The 26,638-nt window shown below is 43.7% G+C and overlaps 1 protein-coding gene across 6 annotated transcripts in view; it reads left to right on the top strand.

Annotated features, from left to right (window-relative positions):
- LOC110494581 (semaphorin-3F) overlaps positions 1–26,638 on the top strand; it is a 93,887-nt gene that overhangs the window by 21,714 nt on the left and 45,535 nt on the right. The gene's annotated exons all lie outside the window — the stretch shown is intronic.

Raw genomic sequence — 26,638 nt, 5'->3', positions numbered from 1 at the left:
TGCAAAACAGCTCGAGCTCAGTGAGGTTGGATGGAGAGCATTTGTGAACAGCAGTTTTCAGTTCTTTCCACAGATTCTCGATTGGATTCAGGTCTGGACTTTGACTTGGCCATTCTAACACCTGGATATGTTTATTTTTGAACCATTCCATTGTAGATTTTGCTTTATGTTTTGGATCATTGTCTTGTTGGAAGACAAATCTCCGTCCCAGTCTCAGGTCTTTTGCAGACTCCATCAGGTTTTCTTCCAGAATGGTCCTGTATTTGGCTCTATCCATCTTCCCATCAATTTTAACCATCTTCCCTGTCCCTGCTGAAGAAAAGCAGGCTCAAACCATGATGCTGCCACCACCATGTTTGACAGTGGGGATGGTGTGTTCAGCTGTGTTGCTTTTACGCCAAACATAACGTTTTGCATTGTTGCCAAAAAGTTCAATTTTGGTTTCATCTGACCAGAGCACCTTCTTCCACATGTTTGGTGTGTCTCCCAGGTAGCTTGTGGCAAACTTTAAACAACACTTTTTATGGATATCTTTAAGAAATGGCTTTCTTCTTGCCACTCTTCCATAAAGGCCAGATTTGTGCAATATACGACTGATTATTGTCCTATGGACAGAGTCTCCCACCTCAGCTGTAGATCTCTGCAGTTCATCCAGAGTGATCATGGGCCTCTTGGCTGCATCTCTGATCAGTCTTCTCCTTGTATGAGCTGAAAGTTTAGAGGGTCGGCCAGGTCTTGGTAGATTTGCAGTGGTCTGATACTCCTTCCATTTCAATATTATCGCTTGCACAGTGCTCCTTGGGATGTTTAAAGCTTGGGAAATCTTTTTGTATCCAAATCCGGCTTTAAACTTCTTCACAGCAGTATCTCGGACCTGCCTGGTGTGTTCCTTGTTCTTCATGATGCTCTCTGCGCTTTTAACGGACCTCTGAGACTATCACAGTGCAGGTGCATTTACACGGAGACTTGATTACACACAGGTGGATTGTATTTATCATCATTAGTCATTTAGGTCAACATTGGATCATTCAGAGATCCTCACTGAACTTCTGGGGAGAGTTTGCTGCACTGAAAGTAAAGGGGCTGAATAATTTTGCACGCCCAATTTTTACAGTTTTTGATTTGTTAAAAAAGTTTGAAATATCCAATAAATGTCGTTCCACTTCACGTCCCACTTGTTGTTGATTCTTCACAAAAAAATACAGTTTTATATCTTTATGTTTGAAGCCTGAAATGTGGCAAAAGGTCGCAAAGTTCAAGGGGGCCGAATACTTTCGCAAGGCACTGTAGTAGGTAGGGAGTAGGTAGGGAGTAGCTAGTAGCTAGGTAAGTAGTAGGTAGGGAGTAGGTAGGTGAGTAGTAGGTAGGGAGTAGGTAGGTAAGTAGTAGGTAGGTGAGTAGTAGGTAGAGAGTAGGTAGGTAAGTAGTAGGCAGGGAGTAGGTACGGAAGTAGTAGGTAGGGAGTAGGTAGGTAAGTTGTAGGTTGAGAGTAGGTAGGTAAGTTGTAGGTTGAGAGTAAGTAGGTAAGTAGTAGGTAGAGAGTAGGTAGGTAAGTAGTAGGTAGATAAGTAGTAGGTAGGGAGTAGGTAGGTAAGTAGTAGGTAGAGAGTAGGTAGGTAAGTAGTAGGTAGGGAGTAGGTAGAGAGTAGGTAGGTAAGTAGTAGATAGGGAGTAGGTAGGTAAGTAGTAGATAGGTAAGTAATAGGTAGGGAGTAGGTCGGTAGGTAAGTAGTAGGTAGGTAAGTAGTAGGTAGGGAATAGGTAGGTAAGTAGTAGGTATGGAGTAGGTAGGGAGTAGGTACGGAAGTAGTAGGTAGGGAGTAGGTCGGTAGGTAAGTAGTAGTAGGTAGGTAAGTAGTAGGTAGGGAGTAGGTAGGGAGTAGGTAGGGAGTAGCTAGTAACTAGGTAAATAGTAGGTAGGGAGTAGGTAGGTGAGTAGTAGGTAGGGAGTAGGTAGGTAAGTAGTAGGTAGGTGAGTAGTAGGTAGAGAGTAGGTAGGTAAGTAGTAGGCAGGGAGTAGGTACGGAAGTAGTAGGTAGGGAGTAGGTAGGTAAGTTGTAGGTTGAGAGTAGGTAGGTAAGTAGTAGGTAAGTAGTAGGTAGGGAGTAGGTAGGGAGTAGGTAGGTAAGTAGTAGGTAGATAAGTAGTAGGTAGGGAGTAGGTAGGTAAGTAGTAGATAGGGAGTAGGTAGGTAAGTAGTAGGCAGGGAGTAGGTAGGTAAGTAGTAGGCAGGGAGTAGGTACGAAAGTAGTAGGTAGGGAGTAGGTAGGTAAGTTGTAGGTTGAGAGTAGGTAGGTAAGTAGTAGGTAGGGAGTAGGTAGGTAAGTAGTAGGTAGGGAGTAGGTAGGTAAGTAGTAGGTAGATAAGTAGTAGGTAGGGAGTAGGTAGGTAAGTAGTAGATAGGGAGTAGGTAGGTAAGTAGTAGGTAGGGAGTAGGTAGGGAGTAGGTAGGTAAGTAGTAGATAGGGAGTAGGTAGGTAAGTAGTAAGTAGGGAGTATATAGGGAGTAGGGAGTAGGTGGCGAGTAGGTAGGTAGGTAAGTAGTAGGTAGGGAGTAGGTGGGAGTAGTAGGTAGGTAAGTAGTAGGTAGGGAGTAGGTAGGTAGGTAAGTAGTAGGTAGGTAAGTAGTAGGTAGGGAGTAGGTAGGGAGTAGGTAGGTAAGTAGTAGATAGGGAGTAGGTAGGTAAGTAGTAAGTAGGGAGTATATAGGGAGTAGGGAGTAGGTGGCGAGTAGGTAGGTAGGTAAGTAGTAGGTAGGGAGTAGGTAGGAGTAGTAGGTAGGCAAGTAGTAGGTAGAGAGTAGGTAGGTAAGTAGTAGGTAGATAAGTAGTAGGTAGGGAGTAGGTAGGTAAGTAGTAGGTAGATAAGTAGTAGGTAGATAAGTAGTAGGTAGGGAGTAGGTAGGTAACTAGTAGGTAGAGAGTAGGTAGGTAAGTAGTAGGTAGATAAGTAGTAGGTAGGGAGTAGGTAGGTAAGTAGTAGGTAGATAAGTAGTAGGTAGAGAGTAGGTAGGTAAGTAGTAGGTAGATAAGTAGTAGGTAGGGAGTAGGTAGGTAACTAGTAGGTAGAGAGTAGGTAGGTAAGTAGTAGGTAGATAAGTAGTAGGTAGGGAGTAGGTAGGTAAGTAGTAGATAGGGAGTAGGTAGGTAAGTAGTAGGTAGGGAGTAGGTAGGGAGTAGGTAGGTAAGTAGTAGATAGGGAGTAGGTAGGTAAGTAGTAAGTAGGGAGTATATAGGGAGTAGGGAGTAGGTGGCGAGTAGGTAGGTAGGTAAGTAGTAGGTAGGGAGTAGGTGGGAGTAGTAGGTAGGCAAGTAGTAGGTAGGGTGTAGATAGGGAGTAGGTAGGTAGGTAGTAGATAGGGAGTAGATAGGAAGTAGTTAGGTAGGTGTTAATTGTTACGTGAGGAGTTTGAGGCCAGGCCAGGGCAGCTCTTACCCAATTCGGTTTTGTTTTTGTTTGTGGCCCATCTTTTCAAGGACCCCCGTGATGGTGCCTCCTCTCCATTGGTGGGGGAGAGAAAGGGGGGACCCCGGCTTGCAATCCCCTTGTTGTTGTTCTGTGTCGCCCACACACTCTTCCCCCTGTGAAGGTCCTGCAGGCCTCTCGAGCAACAGCGGCGTTTGTGTAGGTCTGCCTCCCATTCACAGAACTACATTCACATTCTGGGAGACCTGGGGGTGGGTGTCAAACTGTCAGCAGGCCTTTTTGTCAATGAATGCCCTGCACACCATCCCACAGGCCTCTCTCTGTGCTGCCTGTATATTCTATAGGCCATGCCCAGGACTGCTTTTTGAAAAATTGACGGGCATGGGGGTGCTTGGTGATGATTTGATGGACATGGGGGTGCTTGGTGATGATTTGATGGACATGGGGGTGCTGGGTGATGATTTGATGGACATGGGGGTGCTTGGTGATGATTTGATGGACATGGGGGTGCTTGGTGATGATTTGCTGGACATGGGGGTGCTTGGTGATGATTTGATGGACATGGGGGTACTGGGTGATGATTTGATGGACATGGGGGTGCTGGGTGATGATTTGATGGACATGGGGGTGCTGGGTGATGATTTGATGGACATGGGGTGCTGGGTGATGATTTGATGGATATTGGGATGCTGGGTGATGATTTGATGGACATGGGGGTGCTGGGTGATGATTTGATGGACATGGGGTGCTGGGTGATGATTTGATGGATATGGGGGTGCTGGGTGATGATTTGATGGACATGGGGGTGCTGGGTGATGATTTGATGGACATGGGGGTGCTGGGTGATGATTTGATGGACATGGGGGTGCTTGGTGATGATTTGATGGACATGGGGGTGCTTGGTGATGATTTGATGGACATGGGGTGCTGGGTGATGATTTGATGGACATGGGGGTGCTGGGTGATGATTTGATGGACACGGGGGTGCTGGGTGATGATTTGATGGATATGGGGGTGCTGAGTGATGATTTGATGGACATGGGGGTGCTGGGTGATGATTTGATGGACATGGGGGTGCTGGGTGATGATTTGATGGACATGGGGGTGCTGGGTGATGATTTGATGGACATGGGGGTGCTGGGTGATGATTTGATGGATATGGGGGTGCTGGGAGTCACAGGAGCCGGGGGGATAGTTTACACTCTCCCCTGGCTGGCCTATCGCCATGTCAACAACTGTGTTGTAATTGGGAATATCTTTGGATATTATGGGTGTGAAGGGAAAAGATAATGTTTTTGAAATGCTTTGGCATAGTGCTCCACTTAACCCCAGGAGATTTCACTCATCTGTTTTCCTTTTAATTAGGTCCAGCTCTGGAGTTTTCTCTATTCTCTTACCCCCTCAGGTGCACTCCAAACCTGAGCTCATCAAAGGCTTCCCATTGTTTTACAGATAGAAACTTGGGTCAGTTTACAATGTTAAGTCTCTGTTCGAAAACTTAACTTGGCTGCATGTTTCCCCCACTTCCCCTCTGAATGGGGGTTAATGAATACTTCATTGCCACTTTACTGTGTGTATCTCAGTGAGCTTATTCACCCCCCCCCCGCCTTCCCCCCAGAGATGTCCCGTTGAGTTTCCCAGAGTATCACGACAGCCTCTTTTGCATTTCCTTTCTGTGTGAATACAAACGGATCCAGAGTCCGAGAAAAAACACTCACCCATACGCTGAGAGATAGAGAGAGAACATCCCTGGTCATTCCTAACTCCTCTGATGTGGTGGATTCACTAAACACAGATGCTTTTATTTTTTAATTTTTTTACAAATGTTAATTGTTGTAGTGTTATCCGTAAATTAAGAAAATTGTGCCATCTAGTTTGCTTAATATAAGGTATTTGAAATGATTTATACTTTTAATGCTTAAGTATATATTAGCAATTACATTTACTTTTGATACTTAAGTATATTTAAAACCACGTACTTTTAGACTTTTACTCAAGTAACATTTTATTGGGTGACTTTCACTTTTACTTGAGTCATTTACTATTAAGGTATCTTTACTTTTACTCAAGTATGACAATTGAGTACTTTTTCCACCACTGGAGAGAGGATAACACTCTCCCACTCCCTCTCAGTCAGTGTTGGTTCACAGACTCGCTCTCTCTCTTGATACAGTGTGGATATCATTTCATCCACAGTTTTCCTTTTACACTTTTACACTTGCCCAGTTTAGACATGTTTATGCTGTATCTTACAGGATATGACTAGAGATAAATAGTGAGAGAACAGGGTGAGAGAGAGAGAGTGTAAACGATTGGAGGAGGATAGGGATGGAGTGAATAAGCTGTTTGGGTGCAGAGAATTGGGAGTACTGATTGCATTGGGATTCAACTGTAGCCTTGTCTGTAACTGTACATAGTGGCTGCATGCAGTCACCCCTGGAGTTAAACTCTACTGGTGTGTAATCAGGCAAAAGTCCATGTGTTTCTCACCATTGAGGTTTTATTTATGCTGCCTTTAGTGCCAGTATTAACAAACTACTCAACTCAACCTCATTATTTTTCACTTTCGGTTGACAGATATCATCACCCACTTTGGAATGTTGCTTTTTCTCTGCCGCCATTGAGAAAACTATGATACATAACTCTGTCAGCTTAAGTTAAATGACATTTCATGGCTGTAAGGATGACCATTGACTATTTTAATCAATGTTATTAACTAAGTGCACCTCGTCATTTTCCGTTACGGGGAGGAGGGTGTGTGACCATGCAGAGGAAGGTGCCCGGGTGGACTCTGTCCATGTCTTTTGAATGCAACCCATCCTCTCAGCAGAAATAAGGCCGAGTTGAGCTTGTGAAGCCCAGTGTTTCCCCTATATAGAAATTGTGACTGCCACTGAAAAAAAAAATATTAATAATATTCAGTACCAGTGAAAAGTTTGACAACATCAAAACTATGAAACATACAGAATCATGTATTAACCAAAAAAAGTGTTAAACAAGTCCAAATACTGTATATTTGAGATTTGAGATTCTTCAAAGTAGCCACCCCTTTGCCTTGTCACCTTGTCACAACACAACTGATTGGCTCAAATCCATTAAGAACAAAATCATTTCCACAAATTAACTTTTAACAAGGCACACCTGTTAATTGAAATGCATTCCAGGTGACTACCTCATGAAGCAGGTTGAGAGAATGCCAAGAGTGTGCAAAGCTGTCATCAAGGCAAAGGGTGGCTACTTTGAAGAATCGCAAATATAAAATACACGTTTTTGGTTACTACATGAATCCATGTCTGTTATTTCATAGTGTTCATGACTTGACTATTATTCTACTAATAATAGTGAAATATAGTGAAGATTATTCACCCCCCCCAGTCTATCTAACATTTATACCCAAAAGCCTTTCCCAAAACGTTTTTGGTGGAAATAAAACTGTTATTTAATGCTGTCTCCAGAAGAGGATTTAATTTGGTGTGACTCCATATCTCTCTCTCTCTCTCTCTCTCTCTCTCTCTCTCTCTCTCTCTCTCTCTCTCTCTCTATTTCTACTCCACTTGGCTCCTGTTGTCTTTACTAATCAGCACTACACATGGATGGTGTTGCCATGGTGAGAGCGAGAGAGGTTGTGGATCTGTAGTGGCATGACAGCAACATTGACAGACAGAAGCTCACCTGATCTGCTGCTCCAACCCTATGCCAGTCCCGATAGCAGCCATCTCTCTCCATTCCAGTCCCTATACCAGCCAGCTCTCTCCATGCCATTCCCTATACCAGCCAGCTTTCTCCATGCCAGTCCCTACAACAGCCAGCTCTCGTCATGCCAGTCCCTATACCAGCCAGCTTTCCCCATGCCAGTCCCTATACCAGCCAGCTCTCTCCATGCCAGTCCCTATACCAGCCAGCTTTCCCCATGCCAGTCGCTATACCAGCCAGCTTTCCCCATGCCAGTCGCTATACCAGCCAGCTTTCCCCATGCCAGTCCCTATACCAGCCAGCTCACTCCACGCCAGTCCCTATACCAGCCAGCTCTCTCCATGCCAGTCCCTATAAAAGCCAGCTCTCTCCATGCCAGTCCCTATAGAAGCCAGCTCTCTCCATGCAGTCCCTATAGAAGCCAGCTCTCTCCATGCCATTCCCTATAGAATCTCAAACATAAATGCATTCCAGGTGACTACCACCAGAGAATGCCAAGAGTGTGCAAAGCTGTCATCAAGGCAAATGGTAGGTACTTTGAAGAATCTCAAATATAAAATATATTTTGATTTGTTTATTGCTTTTTTGGTTACTATATGATTCCATATGTGTTATTTCATCAGTTTTGATGTCTTCACTATTATTTTAATAAGCCAGCTCTCTCTATGCCAGTCCCTATACCAGCCAGCTCTCTCCATGCCCGTCCCTATACTAGCTAGCTCTCTCCATGCCCGTCCCTATACTAGCTAGCTCTCTCCATGCCCGTCCCTATACCAGCCAGCTCTCTCCATGCCCGTCCCTATACCAGCCAGCTCTCTCCATGCCCGTCCCTATACTAGCTAGCTCTCTCCATGCCCGTCCCTATACTAGCTAGCTCTCTCCATGCCCGTCCCTATACTAGCTAGCTCTCTCCATGCCCGTCCCTATACTAGCTAGCTCTCTCCATGCCCGTCCCTATACTAGCTAGCTCTCTCCATGCCCGTCCCTATACTAGCTAGCTCTCTCCATGCCCGTCCCTATACTAGCTAGCTCTCTCCATGCCCGTCCCTATACTAGCTAGCTCTCTCCATGCCCGTCCCTATACCAGCTAGCTCTCTCCATGTTACAAGTCCGTTGTCATTGCCAGGAACACCCAGGTCTGGCTCAGACTAAGAGCTGGAAAAAATAACGGGCCATTATGAAAAGAGAGTCTGGCAGATTTGCGAAATCTCCCAAACAACTCAAATGACTTTATTATGGTTCAACTTGTTATGATTTATGTGGTGTTATTAGAAAAGAGAAAGAGTATCTTGTTGTGGAAACCAAAGGCAGCTGAGGCTTCAGCCCAGTGGTTTTAGTGTCATGAAGGCAATAGCAATGGGAAATTTTTAACATAGAGTAATTACATTCAAACAGCTATGAGAGTCATATACATTAAATCAATAGAGGATCTTAGTAGTGCTCTCTGGTGGCTTTCATGACCTCCTTTCAAATGTAACTTCGTAAGATGTTTTGCCATTTACTTTACAGTTGTAGTACAATGAAATGGTTAATGGTCAACTGAAGGCTTTGTGTTAAAATAGGATGGCCTACTATTTCTCTCTATTTTCTCATTGTCTCCAAAGTTGTATTCTGTCAACCCCTTAGCGTAGAGTGTGTAGGTCCATAGTGAAACTGAGAGTTGGTTTTGGATCACATGTTGAGTCGTTTCACAGTCGGGCTTCTGTCTCAGTGGAGCTCAGTTATTTTCCGCTGTTCAACAGAACCCCAATTCTCACCCTCAGTAACATCCTTAAGTTACCTGCAAATGGCTGCCATTTGAGATCGAGAGGAGATTCACTTCCATCAGATTATTCAGAGGGACAGCTGAAATTCACTTTTTAAAAGAGCTGTCATGACCTCTGGACAACCAGCCACAACACCTGGTATATTTCCTGTCATTGAGTTTTATACTTTCCTGTATCACACACACATTGGATTAAGAACATATTGATCTGCATCAGTCTGACCTTGGTTGATGTGACAACCAGAAGACCCATGGGCACTGTTGGACTGTTTTCCTCTGTGCCCTAGGACGCTGGCACAAATTTGCACCACAATCGCATTTGACTAGCTAAACAACATTTAATCCATTCAACAAGATTTTAAGTAGAGAAACTATTTCCTTATTTTATCAAAATGCTGTGGTTTGTGTAATGGGATTCTGCAGGACAGCATATCTGATTCTTATGAATGGAGGTGTAAGGCAGTGGGTCGGCGGAGGTACTGCAGATCTCTCTCTCTCTCTCTCTCATATATATATATATAATCTATACAGTGCCTTGCGAAAGTATTCGGCCCCCTTGAACTTTGTGACCTTTTGCCACATTTCAGGCTTCAAACATAAAGATATAAAACTGTATTTTTTTGTGAAGAATCAACAACAAGTGGGACACAATCATGACGTGGAACGACATTTATTGGATATTTCAAACTTTTTTAACAAATCAAAAACTGAAAAATTGGGCATGCAAAATTATTCAGCCCCTTTACTTTCAGTGCAGCAAACTCTCTCCAGAAGTTCAGTGAGGATCTCTGAATGATCCAATGTTGACCTAAATGACTAATGATGATAAATACAATCCACCTGTGTGTAATAAAGTCCCAAGGAGCACTGTGCAAGCGATAATAGTGAAATGGAAGGAGTTTCAGACCACTGCAAATCTACCAAGACCAAATCTACCAAGACCTGGCCGTCCCTCTAAACTTTCAGCTCATACAAGGAGAAGACTGATCAGAGACGCAGCCAAGAGGCCCATGATCACTCTGGATGAACTGCAGAGATCTAAAGCTGAGGTGGGAGACTCTGTCGATAGGACAACAATCAGTCGTATATTGCACAAATCTGGCCTTTATGGAAGAGTGGCAAGAAGAAAGCCATTTCTTAAAGATATCCATAAAAAAGTGTCGGTTAAAGTTTGCCACAAGCCACCTGGGAGACACACCAAACATGTGGAAGAAGGTGCGCTGGTCAGATGAAACCAAAATTGAACTTTTTGGCAACAATGCAAAACGTTATGTTTGGCGTAAAAGCAACACAGCTCATCACCATGAACACACCATCCCCACTGTCAAACATGGTGGTGGCAGCATCATGGTTTGGGCCTGCTTTTCTTCAGCAGGGACAGGGAAGATGGTTAAAATTGATGGGAAGATGGATGGAGCCAAATACAGGACCATTCTGGAAGAAAACCTGATGGAGTCTGCAAAAGACCTGAGACTGGGACGGAGATTTGTCTTCCAACAAGACAATGATCCAAAACATAAAGCAAAATCTACAATGGAATGGTTCAAAAATAAACATATCCAGGTGTTAGAATGGCCAAGTCAAAGTCCAGTCCTGAATCCAATCGAGAATCTGTGGAAAGAACTGAAAACTGCTGTTCACAAATGCTCTCCATCCAACCTCACTGAGCTCGAGTTGTTTTGCTAGGAGGAATGGGAAAAGATTTCAGTCTCTCGATGTGCAAAAGTGATAGAGACATACCCCAAGCGACTTACAGCTGTAATCGCAGCAAAAGGTGGCACCACAAAGTATTAACTTAAGGGGGCTGAATAATTTTGCACGCCCAATTTTTCTGTTTTTGATTTGTTAAAAAAGTTTGAAATATCCAATAAATGTCATTCCACTTCATGATTGTGTCCCACTTGTTGTTGATTCTTCACAAAAAAATACAGTTTTATATCTTTATGTTTGAAGCCTGAAATGTGGCAAAAGGTCGCAAAGTTCAAGGGGGCCGAATACTTTCGCAAGGCACTGTATGTATATATATATATATATATATATACAATTTTTATCATAGGTACACTTCAACTGTGAGAAGACGGAATCTAAAACAAAAATCCAGAAAATCACATTGTATGATTTTTAAGTAATTAATTTGCATTTTATTGCATGACATAAGTATTTGATACATCAGAAAAGCAGAACTTAATATTTGGTACAGAAACCTTTGTTTGCAATTACAGAGATCATATGTTTCCTGTAGTTGTTGACCAGATTTGCACACACTGCAGCAGGGATTTTGGCCCACTCCTCCATACAGACCTTCTCCAGATCCTTCAGGTTCCGGGGCTGTCGCTGGGCAATACAGACTTTCAGCTCCCTCCAAAGATTTTCTATTGGAATCAGGTCTGGAGACTGGCTAAGACCCAGCCACGACCCATCTTCAATGCTCTTACTGAGGGAAGGAGGTTGTTGGCCAAGATCTCGCGATACATGGCCCGATCGATCCACACCTCAATACGGTGCAGTCGTCCTGTCCCCTTTGCAGAAAAGCATCCCCAAAGAATGATGTTTCCACCTCCATGCTTACAGTTGGGATGGTGTTCTTGGGGTTGTACTCATCCTTCTTCTTCCTCCAAACACAGCGAGTGGAGTTTAGACCAAAAAGCCCTATTTTTGTCTCATGAGACCACATGACCTTCTCCCATTCCTCCTCTGGATCATCCAGATGGTCATTGGCAAACTTCAGATGGGCCTGGACATGCGCTGGTTTGAGCAGGGGGACCTTGCACAGCAGGATTTCAATCCATGACGGCGTAGTGTGTTACTAATGTTTTTCTTTGAGACTGTGGTCCCAGCTCTCTTCAGGTCATTGACCAGGTCCTGGCGTGTAGTTCTGGGCTGATCCCTCACCTTCCTCATGATCATTGATGCCCCACGAGGTGAGATCTTGCATGGAGCCCCAGACCGAGGGTGATTGACCGTCATCTTGAACTTCTTCCCTTTTCTAATAATTGTGCCAACAGATTTTGCCTTCTCACTAAGCTGCTTATCTATTGTCCTGTAGCCCATCCCAGCCTTGTGCAGGTCTACAATTGTATCCCTGATGTCCTTACACAGCTCTCTGGCCTTGGCCATTGTGGAGAGGTTGGAGTATGTTTGATTTTGTGTGTGGACAGGTTTTTTAAATGTATTTTTATTTCAACTTTATTTAACCAGGTAGGCTAGTTGAGAACAAGTTCTCATGTACAACTGCGACCTGGCCAAGATAAAGCATAGCAGTATGAACAGACAAAACAGAGTTACACATGGAGTAAACAATGAACAAGTCAATAACACAGTAGAAAGAAAAAAAAGAGAGTCTATATACATTGTGTGCAAAAGGCATGAGGAGGTAGGCAAATAATTACAATTTTGCAGATTAACACTGGAGTGATAAATGATCAGATGGTCATGTACAGGCAGAGATACAGGTGTGCAAAAGAGCAGAAAAGTAAATAAATATAAACAGTATGGGGATGAGGTAGGTAAATTGGGTGGGCTATTTACCGATAGACGATGTACAGCTGCAGCGATCGGTTAGCTGCTCAGATAGCAGATGTTTGAAGTTGGTGAGGGAGATAAAAGTCTCCAACTTCAGCGATTTTTGCAATTTGTTCCAGTCACAGGCAGCAGAGAACTGGAATGAAAGGCGGCCAAATGAGGTGTTGGCTTTAGGGCTGATCAGTGAGATACACCTGCTGGAGCACGTGCTGCCATTGGGTGTTGCCATCGTGACCAGTGACCTGAGATAAGGCGGAGCTTTACCTAGCATGGACTTATAGATGACCTGGAGCCAGTGGGTCTGGCGACGAATATGTAGCGAGGGCCAGCCGACTAGAGCATACAGGTCGCAGTTGTGGGTGGTATAAGGTGCTTTAGTAACAAAACGGATGGCACTGTGATAAACTGCATCCAGTTTGCTGAGTAGAGTATTGGAAGCTTTTTTGTAGAAGACATCGCTGAAGTCGAGGATCGGTGGGATAGTCCGTTTTACTAGGGTAAGTTTGGCGAGGTGAGTGAAGGAGGCTTTGTTGCGGAATAGAAAGCCGACTCTAGATTTGATTTTCGATTGGAGATGTTTGATATGAGTCTGGAAGGAGAGTTTACAGTCTAGCCAGACACCTAGGTACTTATAGATGTCCACATATTCTAGGTCGGAACCATCCAGGGTGGTGATGCTAGTCGGGCGTGCGGGTGCAGGCAGCGAATGGTTGAAAAGCATGCATTTGGTTTTACTAGCGTTTAAGAGCAGTTGGAGTTCACAGAGGGAGTGTTGTATGGCATTGAAGCTCGTTTGGAGGTTAGATAGCACAGTGTCCAAGGAAGGGCCGGAAGTATACAGAATGGTGTCGTCTGCGTAGAGGTGGATGAGGGAATCACCCACAGCAAGAGCAACATCATTGATATGTACAGAGAAAAGAGTCAGCCCTAGAATTGAACCTTGTGGCACCCCCATAGAGACTGCCAGAGGACCGAACAACATGCCCTCCGATTTGACACACTGAACTATGTCTGCAAAGTAGTTGGTGAACCAGGCAAGGCAGTCATTAGAAAAACCGAGGCTACTAAGAATATGGTGATTGACAGAATCGAAAGCCTTGGCCAGGTCGATGAAGACGGCTGCACAGTACTGTCTTTTATCGATGGCGGTTATGATATACCTTGAGGTACTAGGTGGTACCAGGTGTCTTTTATACAGGAGTTCAAACAGGTGCAGTTAATACAGGTAATGAGTGGAGAACAGAATAGCTTCTTAAAGAAAAACTAACAGGTCTGTGAGAGACGGAATTCTTACTGGTTGGTAGGTGATCAAATACTTACGTCATGCAATAAAATGCCAATGAATTACTTAAAAATCATACAATGTGATTTTCTTGCAGAGAGCAGAGGGTTCAAGGAAAAATGGCAATTTCAAGGAAAAATGGCAATTTACTCCGGCACAAATGGTCATGCCCAAACACAGGGCGGAAAACACTGACCAAACCAAAACACAGGGTAACACGGTCCGGAGCACAAAAACACCTCCAACTCAAAACGTGAACACAAAATAATCCCGCACAAACAAGAGCAGGCCTCACAAACTTAAATAGGTGAGCAAGTCAAGAAAACACAAATGGAAACAGGTGCAACTAATAAGACAAAACTAACAGAAAAAGAAAAAGGGATCGGTGGTGGCTAGTAGGCCGGTGACGACGACCGCCGAGCACCGCCCGAACAGGCAGGGGAGCCAACTTCGGCGGGAGTCGTGACAACGGGTCCCTGACCTCAAAATGTTTGAGATACCCTGGTGTAAGGTACTCAGTTTTAGAGTAACTTAAACTGAAGTTCTCACTTCATTATTTAGAAGCATTTGAGGGAATAGAAATGGTCTGGAGGTCGATGGTAGTAGACATTGTCTGTATAAGGAGTTTTCACAGGTTACGTATCAATGTCAACACAGTCTGGTTAAGAGTGGATGGATAATCCAGGTTGTTCTCTCTCCATTCTCAGCTTTACAGTAAACCAACCCTATCTGCCCACTGGATAAAAACAGATAGATTTGCATGCTGTATTTCTCAAATGTTTGAATGCTGTCAAAGTCGTGTACTATCTCAACTTGAAGCTTAATAATGAAATTCCCCACATATGGAAGTGTATATTAACTCAATTTCTGAATGACATAAAAGAACATTCCAATAAATCTATTTTTTTCTCCACACAGCGGTTGTCCCACATCAAATCATAGCTGAGACCATGTGGGTTTAGTGCATAAAGCATCGGACAAAATCAATTAAGTACGTTAGCTGTACTGCAGTTCAATTCACATCATCCCACAACCCAAATATTTTCCCTTAAGAGCACTTTCTCTGGCATTGATGTAAGCCATAGATCTCCGACTGATATTCTGCATCCTCTAATAGCATTCTGTGGAAGAGAAACTTGCCTGGGGAATCAGATTAATTTCTATCTCACAAAGAGCTTCCACAAGAGCTCTGTTTTGACTTGTCTTGCTTAATTTCTGTGGCAAACAGTTTTTCTGAAGTCATCATGGATGTGGGATAGGGGCCAGAGAAATCGCTGAAAGGTACATGTCGATCTCGTTCACAGCTGTGCAACGTCTCTTGTGTAGCTACTGTAGAGAAGAAAAGCTGTCGAGCAAAAACAAACAATGGGCCAAGAATCATGTCTGTAGTCCCAGTCCAAATCAGATGATCATATAACTGATTGCAGTAAGGAAGAGGCACCTCCTTTATCATGACATACATATGAGGGGTGGTTCTCCCTGGAGCTACTGGGATATCATCTGCCTGGACCTGATATCCTCTGCCTGGCCCTCTGCAGATGGGTGTGGAGTGGACCTTGGTTGGCAGTCGTGGTAAGAGATAAAAAAAATATGATTTATTATATTATGCTGAGCAAATATTAATTGCAGGTGGTATCACCCCCTGACTCTCTTTATTTGACCTTTACACACGGAAATGCTGAGACTGAGACCAACTGAAAATGTATGTGAATAAAGAGCAATTACAGTGCCTTGCGAAAGTATTTGGCCCCCTTGAACTTTGCGACATTTCAGGCTTCAAACATAAAGATATAAAACTGTATTTTTTTGTGAAGAATCAACAACAAGTGGGACACAATCATGAAGTGGAACGACATTTATTGGATATTTCAAACTTTTTTAACAAATCAAAAACTGAAAAATTGGGTGTGCAAAATTATTCAGCCCCCTTAAGTTAATACTTTGTAGCGCCACCTTTTGCTGCGATTACAGCTGTAAGTCGCTTGGGGTATGTCTCTATCACTTTTGCACATCGAGAGACTGAAATCTTTTCCCATTCCTCCTTGCAAAACAGCTCGAGCTCAGTGAGGTTGGATGGAGAGCATTTGTGAACAGCAGTTTTCAGTTCTTTCCACAGATTCTCGATTGGATTCAGGTCTGGACTTTGACTTGGCCATTCTAACACCTGGATATGTTTATTTTTGAACCATTCCATTGTAGATTTTGCTTTATGTTTTGGATCATTGTCTTGTTGGAAGACAAATCTCCGTCCCAGTCTCAGGTCTTTTGCAGACTCCATCAGGTTTTCTTCCAGAATGGTCCTGTATTTGGCTCCATCCATCTTCCCATCAATTTTAACCATCTTCCCTGTCCCTGCTGAAGAAAAGCAGGCCCAAACCATGATGCTGCCACCACCATGTTTGACAGTGGGGATGGTGTGTTCAGCTGTGTTGCTTTTACGCCAAACATAATGTTTTGCATTGTTGCCAAAAAGTTCAATTTTGGTTTCATCTGACCAGAGCACCTTCTTCCACATGTTTGGTGTGTCTCCCAGGTGGCTTGTGGCAGACTTTAAACGACACTTTTTATGGATATCTTTAAGAAATGTATTTCTTCTTGCCACTCTTCCATAAAGGCCAGATTTGTGCAATATACGACTGATTGTTGTCCTATGGACAGAGTCTCCCACCTCAGCTGTAGTTCATCCAGAGTGATCATGGGCCTCTTGGCTGCATCTCTGATCAGTCTTCTCCTTGTATGAGCTGAAAGTTTAGAGGGACGGCCAGGTCTTGGTAGATTTGCAGTGGTCTGATACTCCTTCCATTTCAATATTATCGCTTGCACAGTGCTCCTTTTGATGTTTAAAGCTTGGGAAATATTTTTGTATCCAAATCTGGCTTTAAACTTCTTCACAACAGTATCTCGGACCTGCCTGGTGTGTTCCTTGTTCTTCATGATGCTCTCTGCGCTTTTAACGGACCTCTGAGACTATCACAGTGCAGGTGCATTTATACGGAGACTTGATTACACACAGGTGGATTGTATTTATCATCATTAGTCATTTAGTTCAACATTGGATCATTCAGAGATCCTCACTGAACTTCTGGAGAGAGTTTGCTGCACTGAAAGTAAAGGGGTTGAATAATTTTGCACGCCCAATTTTTCAGTTTTTGATTTGTTAAAAAAGTTTGAAATATCCAATAAATGTCGTTCCACGTCATGATTGTGTCCCACTTGTTGTTGATTCTTCACAAAAAAATACAGTTTTATATCTTTATGCTTGAAGCCTGAAATGTGGCAAAAGGTCGCAAAGTTCAAGGGGGCCGAATACTTTCGCAAGGCACTGTAGGTAGACGTGGCAAATTATAAACAAGAGAGAGTTAAAACAAATGAGAAAGTCCATAACTAGAGAACAACTTTGTCACGCACACTTAAAACGTTTTGTTTTCATCTGCTTCTATGGCACCACAGTGCAGCCAGAGACAGAGCCACTGACCCTGGACAGAACCCCTGGTAGGCCAGTACCCTCTCAGCATTCACTCCAGCCTCCTTTTCCTTTGTCTATTGTTAGCTCTTCATTTATGCTATCTGGTTTGAAAGTCATGGTTCCACACACCACAGAAGTTACATTTGTGGAACACCCTTTACATACTACATGTTTTACTGGATCAGATTTTCACAAAGCCCCTTTACTGTATATTTTTTGATAACTCATACAAAGTGAATTGTAACTCATAAAATGACTCTGGGGCCCCTCATTGTGAGTGATGTGACGATTAGAGACGCGCCTTTCAGTGTATTCATGTTTCCTTGTGTGAATGGGGCCAACAATAACGTGCCATATTAATTGCTTACACACTGGGATTGGGTTTTGTTCCATTTGGCTCAGTGCAGAGAATCCATTAATCTCTTCCCTCAAACCAGGGGTAGTCTCTATCCACGGTTTCATTCCCAGTTGATGGTAAATTGCTGGAGACCTGGAGGGCCACAAAAGAGTGCGAGAAAGACGGAGTTCCATCTGTACTGGAGCATGCTGGGCCTTTTACACAGGGCCAGGCATGACAGAGTTCTCAGCTCCAAAGAGCAGTTTGGGTGCATCAAAGCATAACACTGCTGAGGAAATGCTGCAATAACCCCAATTATAGACAGACCAAAATATCTTAGTCGCTGGTGTCCGTGGTGCTTGTTCCTTTACTTCTCTCCCACTCTTCCTCCCTCATCCCTTTTTACTTTATATTTTCAGTTTCTCCCTCTGTCTTTATCCATCTATTTAGTTTCTCCCTGGATACACCAACATTCTCTGCGACCAGGTGTGAGGTCTCTCAAATGGGATTTGCAGTGACAGTAAGAGAGAGCACCTTCTCATCGAGCTTGTCTTAGGTCATGTTGCCTCCTCCCAACCAAACCAATGCCTTTCTTACTATATAGAAATTCACTGAGAAGAGCTGTCTTTCAAACAAGTTGAAATGTACACTTTCGACCCCGTCCACTGCCAAAATTCCTGGTGGGCTACAAGGTCATGGGATAGAATGTCAATCAAACATTATGACTGTCAGTTTTGACTGCAGTTAAAGATTTAGTTCCTTGGGGAGAGTCTGGCTGGTCAGTCAGAGCTGGGGGAGAGACTGGCTGGTCAGTCAGAGCTGGTGGAGAGACTGGCTGGTCAGTCAGAGCTGGGGGAGAGGAATAGTCTTGATTTCATTATTTTTCCTGAGTTGTCTACCTGTCTGTTACGAGTGTAGATCAGGGAGTTGACTTTCCTTAGACATTCTCAGGCCTCTGGCCTGAACCCTCAGGGCTCATATGGGATTAATGTTAAGACCTCGGGACGCTAGCCGGCTGCAAAGTGCTTAAGAATGCTTTCTTCCCTTCTCTAAGAGTGCACCCGGGGATTTAGAGTTTCTGGAGTGGATGACCAATAGGATTTAGAGTGGCTGGAGTGGTTGACCAATAGGATTTAGAGTGGCTGGAGTGGTTGACCAATAGGCTAGCTGGTATCTGACAGGCCTAATGTGTGTTAGAACTCAACACTAAGACCTTGATTAATGGACTTGGTCCAGACCAATAGAAAATCTGACAAGGGTTGTGTTTTTTCATTCCATTCCAGTTGAACTGCCAGGAAAGAGTACTCTTCATGTTAGTATATAATCCACACATGAGTTAATAAAGGATTGTTTTTGCAATCATGCTGTACAGTATCAGACTTTGAACTTGTCAGTGGTTGGCCAAGTGAGAGGGAGAGTAGGCTCAGGGAATCAGAACCTTTCAGAGGGAAGTATTGTATTTGTAGTAGAGTGCACTGCTCTTTCTTTTTCTACTAGATTTTCTTTATTCACAGTCTCCCCCTCCCATCCCACTCTCTACCTGCTGCTTTCTGTTGTCATGCCAGTCCCAAAGGTTATAATTGAATGGAAATGTGTGAGCCTGTCGTGGGTGTGCAGAGGGAGTCCATTGTGAATTTCAAATGTTTGGGGTTATTATGAGGGAAGAGCAATGGATGTCACATGGTGTGAGATGACAGTTTAGTGTTTGAGATGATAAAAGAATGTACAGATAACTGGCAAAATAAAGGAAACACCAACATAAAGCCTCTTAATACATTTACTCAAGAGTTGCCTTTATTTTGGCAGTTACCTGTATGTTACCACTCTTCCACTGGAAGTCGAAAATAATGGATGAGATAGAGGGAGAGGGGAACCCCTCTAATCAGTGGGGATGTACATTCCATCCAGAGAGATGGATGGTTCTTTTCTTCTACCCCCAGACTGAGTGCTCTGCTACAGAAAGCAGCCTCAGCGCCGCTGCTGAACTCTAAATGCACTTAGCGGCATGAGAGATTCCGAGCTTGGCCCATTAGCTCAGATAAACCCAGCAGGGATTGAGAAGCTAAGATCAATGACTCATTTTGGGTAGTCTATGGCTGAAGTTCTGTGCCAATGTACAGAGTGGGATGCTATTGGTCAGCTCAACAATCCTATAAAACCCCCTCCAATCCCCTTCCAGCCTGCAGTCAGGGCATCTTGGTTCAACAACACAGCAGGATCCCTCTGGGATTTACCACATATTCTATGTCAAATATACTCTCCAGAAATAATGAGCAAAGGTTTCAGCATTTTAACCTGACACTTTAGAGGATAGATACAACACTGAATTAGTTTGATAACCTCAGGTGCATTGTGTATATTTACACTTATGGTTCCAAGTTTACTATGGAATGCTCTGGTGTAGAACTTTCTGCATCTACCTCAGACCATTTACTGAGCACTTACTGAACACAAACAGACCCAAGGCTCAGGTAGCACTGGGATATAGCCCTCGTAGTAGGATTAAAGTTCCTGCTCATATAGGAACATTGAAACCTGCTCAGGTGAAGATCTTTCAGTGCTTGTCTTGTCAGGCCTGATGCATAAACTGTTACTGATTCAGTGGAGTCATGTCGGTGATCCCATTGCTAATGTAGGAATGTGTTTGTTTAGTACGGAGGACTTGTTTTCTCTGACATTAATAGGCTTTTCTCCCCTTGCTCTGTGGCAGTGATTACATTTTCATAACCAGCGCATAAACTGTACTGTGGCAGTGGCTCTATTTTAATAGAGAAGGATGTGTAGAGATGGCTGGATCTGTTGTTTTATCCCTCTAAAGGAGCAATTATATGCATTATATTACCATAAAAGGGGATGTTTCATAACATTATGCTTGATTAAGAGTGTTGAGAATAATGCGTGTTGTTGCCCACATCCAGTGAAAGGGAGGATCCAGTCTTCCTGGTGATGTCATTGTGTGAAAGGACAGTGGCCTTTTGTTTGTATTCATCATGCGTGTCCAATGACATTAATGTCAAAAGCTGGCCTGGCCTGCTATGTCCCTGTATTGGCACTAGCTTGGTTGAGAGGTTAACCCATCTTTCATACCCAGGAGTCAAGTGTAGGTGGGTTGGATTTAGGGACTGTTGTAGAATGTATAAGTGGGGTTTGGTAGGTTTTGATCACATGCCTGCCATTCTGATCAACAAACAACTCCATACGTGCACCAGTTGCATTAACTCTCTCTCTCTCTCTCTCTCTCTCTCTCTCTCTCTCTCTCTCTCTGTCTCTCTCTCTCTCTCTCTCTGTCTCTCTCTCTCTCTCTCTCGCTCTCTCGCTCTCTCTCTCTGTCTCTCTCTCTCTCTCTGTCTCTCTCTCTCTCTCTCTGTCTCTCTCTCTCTCTCTGTCTCTGTCTCTCTCTCTCTCTCTGTCTCTCTCTCTCTCTCTCTCTCGCTCTCTCGCTCTCTCTCTCTCGCTCTCTCTCTCTCATTCTCTGAACTAATAACCCCTGTCCCCCCCTGGTCCAACGTCCTCTTAATATACCTGCCTCAGTGGGTTTCTGTCTGTGTTTTGGCTGATTGATCAATGTTGAAAGGGGACCCCTTAAGTGAAAGTGTAAAAAATATCTGCAATCAATGATTGACAGTTTGGTTTTCCTCTATCAAGGTCACATAGCCAATTTTAGCCTGTCAGAGCCGTAGGCCAATCAAGTGGTGAGTGGATGAAGCTTTGTTTTGTCTCTTCAGATTCTCTAGTACCAGAGGCAAGGAGATAGGTGGGGGCAGCAGTAAATCAGACTAAGATTTAGAGCTATGAGCATGACAGAACAGAACTGAGAGAGAAGAACTGGAGAATGAGTTTCTGTGTTTCTGCCATCTCTACTTGCTACAAATGCAATTTAGCTGCAGGGTTTTTGTTTAATCTGCCATAGGTCTGATAGATTAGCTGGTTAATATACAGCTACATGTAGTCAAATAGGATTTTATCCAGTCAGTATGAGTAAATCCTAGTGCCACAGTATGTTATGTTTTGTGAAACGTATGCACATTATTGGACAATGCACAGACGACACCATTCTGTATACATCTGGCCCTTCTTTGGACACTGTGTTAACTAACCTCCAAACGAGCTTCAATGGCATACAACACTCCTTCCGTGGCCTCCAACTGCTCTTAAAGGCTAGTAAAACCAAATGCATGCTTTTCACCCGTTTGCTGCCCGCACCCGCCCGCCCGACTAGCATCACTACTCTGGGCGGTTCTGACTTGAATGAATATGTGGAATATGTGACTTGAATGAATATGTGGACAACTACAGATACCTAGGTGTCTGGCTAGACTGTAAACTCTCCTTCCAAACTCATAATAAACATCTACAATCTAAAATTAAATCTAGAATCGGCTTACTATTTCGCAACAAAGCCTCCTTCACTCACGCCGCCAAACATACCCTCGTAAAACTGACTATCCTACCAATCCTCGACTTTGGCGATGTCATTTACAAAATAGCTTCCAATACTCTACTCAGCAAACTGGATGTAGTCTATCACAGTGCCATCCGTTTTGTCACCAAAGCCCCTTATACCACACACCACTGCGACCTGTATGCTCTAGTCGGCTGGCCCTCGCTACATATTCGTCGCCAGACCCACTGGCTCCAGGTCATCTATAAGTCTATGCTAGGTAAAGCTCCGCCTTATCTCAGCTCACTGATCACGATAACAACACCCACCCGTAGCACGTGCTCCAGCAGATATATCTCACTGGTCATCCCCAAAGCCAACACCTCCTTTGGTCGCTTATCCTTCCAGTTCTCTGCTGCCAATGACTGGAACGAATTGCAAAAATCGCTGAAGCTGGAGACTTATATTTCCCTCACTAACTTTAAACATCAGCTATCTGAGCAGCTAACCGATCGCTGCAGCTGTACATAGCCCATCTGTAAATAGCCCACCCAATCTACCTACCTCATCCCCATATTGTTTTTATTTACTTTTCTGCTCTTTTGCACACCAGTATTTCTGCTTGCACATCATCATCTGCTCATCTATCACACCAGTGTTAATTTGCTAAACTGTAATTTCTTCGCTACTATGGCCTATTTATTGCCTTACCTCCTCACGCCATTTGCACACACTGTATATAGACTTTCTTTTTTTCTATTGTGTTATTGACTGTACGCTTGTTTATTCCATGTGTAACTCTGTGTTGTTGTTTGTGTCGCACTGCTTTGCTTTATCTTGGCCAGGTCGCAGTTGTAAATGAGAACTTGTTCTCAACTAGCTTACCTGGTTAAATAAAGGTTAATTAATATATTTTTTAATAAATGTATAGAGGGTATAGAGGGTTCGCATGAAAACACACAGAGGTGCACATTTTCTCTTAGAAGCTACTGCTCATCACAGCTAAAACTGCAGTTGGTAAATTCATTTTGACACAATGAACTTTTATTTTTGTGAAAGTGAGGAAATTAATCTGGGTGCTCCAGATGAGGACCTGTTGGCCTGTCATGGCTGTGATGAAATGTAAGAGCACGCTAGCCGCTCACACGTGACCTCTTTATTGAGAATAATATCCCTTGTTTCCCCTGGGCCAGAGGAGACTTGGCTGTGGTTGGCTCGGCTCACTGGGAGTCAGAATGGAGACGTGTTCACATAGACCCCCATCTCTCTCTCACTCTGGAATGGAGATTGAGGCTTTTAAAAAAGATAGCAAATTGTCGGGGGTCACGGTAAGATGAGGGATGCGTGGCGATGGGGGTGTTGGGAGGTCATGTTGGGGCGATTAAGGGAAGGGAATGACGGATACTTTTGCATGGTAGCTATCTGTGAGGTCCTAGGACTCGGGCTGGCACAAACAAACTAAACACTATTCCACCTCGGGGGAACCGGCCTGATATGCATGTTGTCTCAATCACACACTTCTTTCTTTACTCTCTTTCTGACCTCATTCTGGTCTCTGATTACTTACTAGGAATGGTTGGGATATTGTGTGTGTGTGTGTGTGTGTGTGTGTGTGTCTGTGTGTGTCTGTGTCTGTGTCTGTGTGTGTGTGTGTGTGTGTGTGTGTGTGTGTGTGTGTGTGTGTGTGTGTCAGAGAGGGAGAGTTGAAATCAGAGATAGCATGTCATCATCAGCTTGGAGAACTTTTCACCCACTGTCTCTTAATCGTCCTGTTAGCTGCAGAGAGATTACCAGTGACAAGCTGAGAGGACTAAATCGTCTTGGCAAACTCCAACTCACTGACCCGGGCTCCCATTCCTCTTCTCCTGTATCTTCTCAACACCACCACCTCACATGGACTGGGAGTAGAGCAGGACTGCAGGAATCCATCTGAACAATTTGTGACAACAAATTTGATAAGACAAAGAGCACATTTTTATGTGCAGACTTGTGAAAATTATTCTGTAAAATTCTTACAGTGATGTAGAATCATTGTCAATGCCTTAGAAATTCAGTCAGTTTTGTTATGAATTATTGTAATTTTTATGGACAATGAGTATTGTACAGTATGTACATCACTGTCCAAGATGTGTAGGGACAAGAGCTTTGACACAAAAATGTTGAATGGACAGAGAGGCTCTCTGACCAGATGGAATGCTAGTGTCTTTAGGGAGTGTATTGTCTCCTTCTGGCTTCTGATGCAGATCAGACATCTCAAGCCTAGGAAGGCCCTTTAACACGGCCATGCATGTTTAAAGGACGGTCATTAGGCTTACAGTCACAAACCACCATGGTACTAGCTCAGTGCTCTCTGTCCCTTGGTATGTCACTGGGTTGTGCTGGATGGGTTAACCCTGTGGCCTCTCATTCCCATGAGCGCATGTGTTGGGGATGTAGGGCACTTCAGCATTCTGCTTGGTGAGGGGCCCGGAGAGGAGACAACAGACAAAACACCATGCTGTTTGTGAAGGGCTAATCGCTTTTATTTCAGATGAGCGCCCTCTCAAAAGAGAAAGAAAATTATGAGGCAAAATGCATGACCCTGCTGACATAAGCGTGGGAAAACACCCGCTTTGACTCCTAATCCCATTTCCTGTCCTTCCGGCCTGGGTAACGGGGCACTTGCCTGTGGACTGATCCGCACCCGCTGCTATTGGTGGGGCCCCAACCCCCATAACCAACCCTCAACTCTCCTAACCAAACCCCATGTCAGGGTTTCAGGCTTTAGCTCTTGGATACTTCTCCCTGACAAGGTAGGGGACAAATGGGTAGGGAATGGTTATATAGCAACCAGTGTATCCTTCCTCATTCCTCTATCCCTAAAAACAGAAATAATCACACAAAGGGTCAAACACTCTCAAATCAAATCAAACGTATTTGTCACATGGTTCGCAGATGTTAATGCGAGTGTAGCGAAATGCTTGTGCTTCTAGTTAAGACAATGCAGTAGTAACCAACAAGTAATCTAACCTAACAATTCTCACCACCCTCCCTCCTGCGGGTCAGGAAGATAAGCGCTGTGCTGTAGAGGCCCAAAGTGAAGTAGCAGCAGGAGGTGGCTGGTGGGAGGAAGAGCCTTGTCACAATGGCCTCTGTCACATTCTGTCAGCTTTTCCTGTCCTTTACAGGATGAGGAGGAACAATAATGCTCTCCTACACTGTGACCCCACACTGATAAACAAATAGGACCTTTAAATTTATGGGTCATCACATGGGGTCACATTAGTTTACCATCCTTATCTTCTGGGTTCTAAATCAACTGCAGACACGAGGATACACCTGAAAAGTTTAAAGGAGAGAGATATGTACCGTTATCTTCCAATGGTCTTCCTAAACTCTGCACATTGTCTCCTGAATGGCCCTCATTCTCTTACTCAGTTGAAGCCCCCTACCTCTTCTTACTTTCCTTTTGATTCACTTTGTTTTTCTTAGTATTGTTTGATGGTGTATAGAGGGGAGGCAGTTGCTGTATTTCGCACAAATAAAACGGTCAATTGTTCTCTTATGAATTTTCTTTGTCAAAAGCAGAGGATTCTCCACTCAGTAGAGTGCTAAGTATCTCCTGGTTTACCCTTCCTGCGTTCTGGGACTTTCTGAGAGTTTCCAACCTACAGCATAGCACAAGACCAATGGGGGACCTCCTGATAAAATAATATCATTTAGATAGACCACAAATTACTTTGACTAAAGTTGAAAAAAAAACATTATATCCATCAAAGTTTAGTTTTGTGTCCGTTTCGGCTTTGGTTTGGCAGTTTAATTTAAGATGTTATCTATAATTTCAGTAATATCATAATAGTCACTTTTGAATGATATTCATTAGGGTAAATGTGGTCCAGCTTGGAAATAAAAATCCCCTCTTCATTGAAGCTCCTGTCCAATTCACACAGAGTTGACTGATTCAGCAGAGATAGGGCTATTGAAGCTCCTGTCCAATTCACACAGAGTTGACTGATTCAGCAGAGATAGGGCTATTGAAGCTCCTGTCCAATTCACACAGAGGACTGATTCAGCAGAGATAGGGTTATTGAAGCTCCTGTCCAATTCACACATAGTTGACTGATTCAGCAGAGATAGGGCTATTGAAACTCCTGTCCAATTCACACAGAGTTGACTGATTCAGCAGAGATAGGGTTATTGAAGCTCCTGTCCAATTCACACAGAGCTGACTGATTCAGCAGAGATAGGGTTATTGAAGCTCCTGTGCAATTCACACAGAGTTGACTGATTCGGCAGAGATAGGGTTATTGAAGCTCCTGTGCAATTCACACAGAGTTGACTGATTCAGCAGATATGGGGTTATTGAAACTCCTGTCCAATTCACACAGAGCTGACTGATTCAGCAGAGATATGGTCATTGAAGCTCCTGTCCAATTCACACAGAGTTGACTGATTCAGCAGAGATAGGGTTATTGAAGCTCCTGTCCAATTCACACAGAGTTGACTGATTCAGCAGAGATAGGGTTATTGAAACACAGACAATTGCTCTGTAGGTGAAATATGACGACTGATCATTTTTGACTTGTGAAAACAGGATTTTGTCCCTTTAGGATCTGACCGTTTTTCAGCCGTATTCACTTCAATTAAATCAATTTAAGTGGCAGAGTTTGATGGTGCCTTTGATATGCAAACCTTATTCCTATGGTGAGGAAGTGTTTGTGAAGACCCCATTAATGAGAGGAGAGATTGAACTCCAGGCTATTTCAACTTAGTTCTGTACATGTTGT

This window comes from Oncorhynchus mykiss, chromosome 17 (assembly GCF_057628025.1).
Source record: "Oncorhynchus mykiss isolate SJ-2025 chromosome 17, ASM5762802v1, whole genome shotgun sequence".
Lineage (NCBI taxonomy): Eukaryota > Metazoa > Chordata > Actinopteri > Salmoniformes > Salmonidae > Oncorhynchus > Oncorhynchus mykiss.
This window is presented reverse-complemented; position numbering and strand designations above follow the sequence as displayed.